Raw genomic sequence first — 7,262 nt, forward strand, 5'->3', positions numbered from 1 at the left:
AAATCCTACGTACATAAGGTACGTGCAAGGCTATAATACCAGGAAAGCAGGGCGCCAGAATGTGCAGGTTAACAGGTAGGACAGAATGTCTAGTGAATTTTGGGGAGGTGGGGAAGGAGGTGGAATGTCAAGTGGGTCGAAGATTGGGTGCCAGGGCTATGGTACTAGGTGAGATAGCGTACCAACTAAGTGGGTGTTGGGTGCCAGGAGATAGGATGCAACCAGCATGGGATGCCAAGTGGGCAGTAGGTTATTGGTTGAGATAGTGTGCCAAGTGAGAAGGAGTTAGGATGCCAGATAGGTATAGTGCCCAAAGGTAGAACACCACATGGGAAAGAGTAGTGTGCCAGTGTGCAAGGGGGTCAGATAGGTGGATGGGAGATATTGATTCCAGCAAAGGGGGTAGGAGGGTCTGGAAATAAGGCCTGGAGTTTGAGAAGTGGGGGTCAGGGTCTAGTGAAGGTGTGGTGTCTGGATTGGGGGTGATGATGCCGGGGGGGGGGGGGAGCTAATGCCTAGCCCAGAATTGGAGGGAAGGAAAGAGCAGGAGAAGGTGTAAACTGGGCCAGGGCTCTGGGCCAGGAGTAGAGTAGGTCAAGCGCAGAGTAGGGAGGCGGATTGGCAGACAGAGGAACAAGGGTGTGCAGGGAGGGGTAAATGGCTTGCAACGGGAGAGTTGGGATGGGGTGGTGGGGTTTGGGGGGGTGGGAGTCTGATGTTGTTCGGTCCAGGCTGGGTGAGGTGTGTCCTCGGTCTGGAATATTGTGTGATTTCTGCTCTTGAAGGGTAGAAGGATGGGATCAGATTAGGATTAGGTGGTTGTAGTTGAGGATGTTTAGTCAGTATTGGGTCAGTTTAATCATTATTCAGGAGTTAGATTAATTTTTCCTGTGTCATCAATCACTTAATTTCACTGGAACCCTCCCAATCTCCCGTTTTTTTGGGAGAGTTCTAGCTGTAGGGAGTTGCCCAACAGAATCCTCAATTTCCAGGGCAATTCCTTTGGAGTGTGCTATGGTGGGGATTTTACAGGTTCACCATGTGCAAATCCTCTATATGCTGAAATATTAGCTGTCTGGCCATCGGAAAATCTGGGCCTCAGTTTTGGTTGTAGTTGTAACTTTAGCTCTGAACTCAGACAGCTTGAAGGCTGACTGTTAGGGACGATTAGCATTATTTTCTCAACTGCTGTGCTGCCATCACAATTTCAGCCTTCAATGTCCATTTACTGCCACTTATTGGCTGACAATTATTAATAGCACCAAATGGCTACAATATCACAGACCTATGCCTCTTAGGATCACCGCTCGACAATTAATCCAGAGGTGTAGGTAATGTTTGGGGACACACCATGGTGGAATTTGAATTCAATAAAATATCTGGAATTAAGAGCCTCATGATGACCAGGAAACTGTTGGTAAAACCCATCTAGTTTACTCATGCCCTCACTTGGTCTGGCCTACATGTGACTCCAAACACACAGCAATGTGGTTGACTCTTTACTGCCCTCTGGGTAACTAGAGATAGGCAATAAATGGTGGCCCTGCACATGACGGCCACATTCCATGGATAAATAAAAATAAATGAAAAGTAATAGATGCAAGTAAGATGCTCTTCCTGGTTGGGCAGTGTAGAATCAGCAGGAAGGGGTATAGTTTAGAAATCAGGCCAATACCATTTATGATTGAAATGAAGAGAACTTATTTTAATCAGATGATGGTGAATCTTTTGGAATTCTCTACCCCAGAGGCTTCACTGGGAGGATTATGGGATAGTGCACGTGAAAGGTATTGATCATATTCAATGGCAGAGCAGCTGCAATGGGCTCAATGGCTTAATTGTTTTCCTAAAAGTTTGTCTTGTTGTCCATCTACAATTATAGAGTGAAAGTTAGCAGTTAGTGTCTGACCAGAGTCACAAAGAAACTAGGGTGGGTGGGACTGGGATGGCACGGTGGCTCAGTGGTCAGCACTGCTGCCTCACTGCACCAGGGACATGGGTTCGAATCCAGCCTTGGGTGACTGTCTGTGTAGAGTTTGCACATTCTCCTCCATGTCTGCGTTGGTTTCCTCAGGGTGCTCCGGTTTCCTCCCACAGTCCAAAGACATGTGGATTAGCCATGGGATACGCTGGATTACAGGGAGGGGGTGAGCCTGGCTGGGATTCTCTTTGAAGGGTCATTGTGGACATGATGGGCCGAGCGGCCTGCTTCCATACAGTAGGGATTCAATGATTGGCAGGTTGCCTTCACTGAAACCCTCGTGAGGTCTTGCAAACAGTTACTCCCTTCCATACTTCTTCCCAAACTGATGCTAAGCCACAAATAATTTGATATTTCAAACTCCATTCCACAACTTGTCAGGGTCAAACATGAATTTATTTGTGATTGGGTTATTAGATCACAAACTACCCCAAGGCTATCTCAGTACCTCTGACAGCACAGCCACCTTCTCTGACAGCAAGCTTAGGCTATGGGCTCATGTAGGATCTCACAACCAAAACTCAGAGGAGCAGAGAACAAATGCCTGAAGAGATGAACTGCTCAACTGAGACATTCAAGGACATTGGGTGATTTTTTTTTAAACTTACACATAGGATGTGGGCGTGGCTGGCCAAGCCAGCATTTATTGCCCACCCCTAATTACCCAACTGGCAGTTTAGAGGCAACCACATTGCTGTGGTGTGGAGTCACATGTTGGCCATCCCAGGTAAGGATGGCAGTTTCCTTCCCTGAAGGACATTAGTGAACCAGATGGGTTTTTCCCAACAGTCGACGACAGTTTCATGCTTATCATGAGATTCCTGACTCAAGATTTTGGCAGAGTTAGAAACCCCAGAACATTGGGCTATTAATCCAGAGAGTTCAGGCAAAGACTATAGGAGTGACATGGTGGCTCAGTGGTTAGCACTGCTGCCTCACAGCATCAGGGACCTAAGTTTGATTCCAGACACGGGCGACTGTCTGTGTGGAGTATGCACGTTCTCCCCATGTCTGCGTGGGTTTCCTCCGGGTGTTCCAGTTTCCTCCCACAGTCCAAAGGCCATGGTTAATGTGGGGTCACAAGGAAAGGGTGGGTCCTGGTGGGATGCTCTTTGGAGGGTCGGTGCAGACTCGATGGGCTGAATGGTTTCTATCTGCGCTGCGGGGATTCTATGACACACCTCATTCTAATACCGCAAAACCACCACCTACTCAATTCTCAGGGCGGCACGGTAGCACAGTGGTTAGCACTGCTGCTTCACAGCGCCAGAGATCCGGGTTCAATTCCCGCCTCAGGCGACTCTCTGTGTGGAGTTTGCACATTCTCCCCGTGTCTGCGTGGGTTTTCTCCGGGTGCTCCGGTTTCCTCCCACAATCCAAAAATGTGCAGGGGTTAGGTGAATTGGCCATGCTAAATTGCCCGTAGTGTTAGGTGAAGGGGTAAATGTAGGAGAATGGGTCTGGGTGGGTTACGCTTCGGCGGGTCGGTGTGGACTTGTTGGGCCGAAGGGCCTGTTTCCACACTGTAAGTAATCTAATCTCTATACAGACACACCATGCATAGGGAGGTTGCCATTAATTCTAAAAAACTCCGTAGGGCCTGTGCGAGCACAATGGGCTGAATGACATTCTTGAGCACAAATCCATAATTCAATCCAAAATCAGCAATGCAACCTTGGGGCAGCATCACTGCTGAGCCCTGTATGAGTCATAGTCATAGAGTCATAGAGATGTACAGCATGGAAACAGACCCTTCGGTCCAACCTGTCCATGCCGACCAGATATCCCAACCCAATCTAGTCCCACCTACCAGCACCGGCCCATATCCCTCCAAACCCTTCCTATTCATATACCCATCCAGATGCCTTTTAAATGCTGTAATTGTACCAGCTTCCACCACTTCCTCTGGCAGCTCATTCCGCACAGATCCATAAGGACAATAACTCTTTTGGAAGTAAAGACCCTCTACCCTTTGAGTCTGTTCTGCCACTTGAGTCAATCTTGGCTGGTGTCTGTCTTAACTCCATTTTGGAAACGTCTAGAAAAGGTGGCCCTTAACTACAGAGAAACAAGAATCAATTTATCTCAGTTTTGAAATTTATTTCCCAGGTTCAAAGGCTTTTCTCAGGCAAGGTAGCCCTGATTTCCAGCACTCTGTGTGAAGAAGTCTTTCCAAACATCACTCCTGAGTGCTTTTACTGAGAACAACCCCTTGTCTGACACTTCTGACCAGGGGAAAGACTTCCTCTTGACTCATCATCAACTCCCGTCATTACCTTCTGCTTCATCACTCCTTAATCTTCTACATGAAAGGAACACAAGTCTAGTCGATGCAACCTGGCCTCATCAATGTAACAGTTTTATCCCAAACAATGTGGTACTGGAACTGCACTGCACACCCTCGAATGCCACTTTGTTCTCTTATTATGCCCTGCTCAGAATTGTACAGAATACTGTCGATACCTAAGGATTTATATAACCGTGCTATAACACCACCTCCCCCTCCCATCTCACCTCCCACTACTTTGATATTCCTGTTGATAAACTCAACATTAATTTAAGCTTTTGAAATTCAATTTTGTGTCCATTGATTACTGGGGACTACTGGGTGAGGGGGTGTGGGAGGGTCACTGAACAGTGATCAGGGCACAACACTTTGGCCGAAACTTCATCCCCTGGTTCCAGGGTTAGTGAGGCACTCCCAAATCACAGCCCCCACGGCCCCCCCACCCCCACCACCACACACACACACACACAATCCTGGTTCAGCCCAGCTGATGTCAAACCCAAGGATGGAGCTTGGAACCATGACATACAGGTGAAGGTGTGTATGGTGTGTGTGGTGTGTAGTGTGGTGTGGTGTGTGAGAGATGTGCTGTGCATCTGTGTGTGCACGTGTGTGTGCACGTGTTTGGGGGGGGGGGGAAGATGGTGTGGGGTGGGGGGGTGTCCCACTGTGGATTCTCCCCTCAGGTTCTCCTCCTGCCTTCTGTAAAGGAATCTATTTTTCCACTCCTACAACTCGATAAACATCCCTTGTTATTTGCCTGGATAGGCTAGTGTAAATGCTGAGAGCATGTTTTCCCTCACGGGAGAGTCTAGGCCCGGGGGAATAAAGGGATACCAATTTAAGAATGAGATGAGGAGGGATTTCTTCTATCAGAGGGTTGAGAGACTTTGGAACTCCTTGTCAGAGAGAGCTGTGGGGCAGAGCCCTTGTGGATATTTAAGACTGAGACAGAATCATAGATTCACAGAATCCCTACAGAGCGGAAACAGGCCATTTGGCCCAACAAGTCCACACTGGCCCGCTGAAGGGTACCCCAGCCAGACCCATTCCCCTATCCTATTACTCGACATTTCCTCTGACTAATGCACCTAGCCTACACATCCCTGAACACTATGGGCAATTTTAGCTTGGCCAATTCACCTAACCTGCACATCTTTGCACTTCAGAATTGAACCTGGATCCCTGGCGCTAAGGCAACAGTGCTAACCACTGAGCCACCATGCCGCCCAAGATAGATCCTTGATCAGTCGGGGAATCAAGGGTTACGGGAAAGGGGCAGGAGAGTGAACGTGAGAAATGTTGGTCAGCCATGATCCTATTGAATGACAGCGCCGAACAGCATACTTCTGTTCCCGTCTTCTATGGTTTTATGTTGGCAGAGCTATTCACCTGGGGAGGCATCATCACCAAACCCAACGACCTGGTTTCCGCACATATCATACATGCTTTGTGACAGGACTTTATTAAATCAGAAGAGAGGTGTCTCTTATCACAAAACCACTTCCCCCCCAACCCCGCCATCCCACAAACACCCATATTCCCTGGTCCCACTACCTTAGCTTCCAGAGATGAGAGATCAACCTTTAGAAGCTCAATTCCCAAGATCAGACCAGAATCAACTCTTCCCTTTCTTGGGCCAGAAAGTTCAGGAGACTTTGGCTCTACTAACACGTTAAAGACAAACACTTCCAAACTCCATTAGAAGCCAAACAGTTCGCATGAACAAAATACAAACACTTCTACAGGGAAAAATGTATTTTCAATACATTTCCCTTATTTTTAAAATCCCAATTCATCTTGACTCCTCAGCTCAGTTTTTTAAAACCATTTTATTTTTACCTGCAGCCCATGAATTTCCTCAAAATGAGATAATGCTCGCGTAGAGCACAAATACTAGCCTAGTGGAGATGGGCTGAATGGTCAGTTTCTGTATCGAATCTTCTTTTGTTAAACAAAACTTGGTTTCTGTTTCTTTTCTGAAATTCACCAGATATATTCAGGCACTTGGACAATTAAAATTCACATACAATAGACTTCATTTCACATTACACACATAAATAACGACAGCTCACTCTCCAGTTTATCAGTGATAATCATCTAACTTACCTTAGGTGACTTCGTGGAGATTCTGTCTTCAGCTTTTGCTGTTTTCTATTCAGAAAGGAAGGGAAAGGGTGTTGGAGGGGGTGGGGGAGGTGGAGAGTTGATTTTTGGAGGTGGTGTTGGTGTGATCTGTCAATAGCCTCTGACTGGAGACTTGACTCTGACCCTGTCGAGTCCCTTCTACACTGTCCCCCCCACCTCCCCCTGCCCACAGACCCCCCCACCCCTCCCCACCTCACCACAGTAGCCCTAGGGAGTTCACTGCAAATAGAATTCCGGGAGAAGTTAAACCATCCTTTCACTTAAGCTGAGGAAAAGACAGAGCGATGGAGAGAGGGAGAGAGAGAGAGAGAGAGAAGGAGCCTGAAGATAATGGAGATTGCCACAGGTCTTGCATTCCTTGTAATCTAATACATACAACAAGACTTGCCTGAAGGCACTTTCAGAATAAAAGCCTTTCTTCAGTATTACTGCCAGTCCAGGCTGTCCTTACAAAATCCTTCATCAAGAAAGAGACTCTTTATGATGATCCATTCAGCTTGATTCTGCTCACAGATTTTGTAAGAGCTGAGCATACTGCAAATCACTGCCACAGACAAATCCAACAGCTTCAATTTTGAGGCACATTATTTCATATTAAGAGTCTGCGAGCTCTCCAGCAAAAGAAATGATACACTGGTAATTCTGAAGGAAATTAAATCTAATCTGCCTCGATCCAAAAGTGATAAAGTGAAGGTGTATTACTGACAATTGTGGTGACTGTGCATTTTCCCCAGATGCTTTCCCTGCCCCTGAAGCTGGAAAATGTGCTCGAAAGGTTTCTGAGTCTCTGAGCAGCAAGAGGAAATGCGGGAATGTTCACAGAATTCTGCAAAACCAAGGAAAGGC

General features: G+C 47.1%; 1 protein-coding gene across 2 annotated transcripts in view; it reads right to left on the reverse strand.

Annotated features, from left to right (window-relative positions):
• The window catches only part of robo2 (roundabout, axon guidance receptor, homolog 2 (Drosophila)), a 1,751,833-nt gene extending 1,744,787 nt beyond the window's left edge, over nt 1–7,046 (reverse strand). Inside the window, exon 1 of one of the 2 annotated variants that reach the window (XM_087992449.1) lies at nt 6,805–7,046. The gene's annotated coding sequence lies outside the window, so the exon portion shown is untranslated. Of the gene's footprint in view, nt 1–6,377; nt 6,529–6,804 lie in introns of those variants that run through there. The other variant, XM_087992448.1, reaches the window with a different exon arrangement.
• Nucleotides 7,047–7,262: the final 216 nt, after the last annotated feature.

This window comes from Chiloscyllium plagiosum, unplaced genomic scaffold (genome assembly GCF_037043375.1).
Source record: "Chiloscyllium plagiosum isolate Xiang-an unplaced genomic scaffold, Cpla_swu_hap1 HiC_scaffold_12, whole genome shotgun sequence".
Taxonomy (NCBI): Eukaryota; Metazoa; Chordata; class Chondrichthyes; order Orectolobiformes; family Hemiscylliidae; genus Chiloscyllium; species Chiloscyllium plagiosum.